The sequence below is a fragment of the Apis dorsata genome, unplaced genomic scaffold (assembly GCF_000469605.1).
Source record: "Apis dorsata unplaced genomic scaffold, Apis dorsata 1.3 scaffold_741, whole genome shotgun sequence".
Lineage (NCBI taxonomy): Eukaryota > Metazoa > Arthropoda > Insecta > Hymenoptera > Apidae > Apis > Apis dorsata.
In genome coordinates, this window is record NW_006263902.1 from 1 (window position 1) to 212 (window position 212).

Consider the following 212-nt stretch of genomic DNA (forward strand, 5'->3'; position numbering starts at 1 on the left):
TATATATAGAATTTTATATTAATATTAAAGACAAAATTTTTTTTTGTTTATATTTAAAAAAAAATTAAAATATTTCGATAATATAAATATCTTAAATATACAACAAAAGCTATGGATAAATAATAATATACACTTATAGATATCAAATTTTGATAAAGAAATACAAATTACAAAATAAATTAAATTGAAAAAATTAAAAAATAAAATTGTGC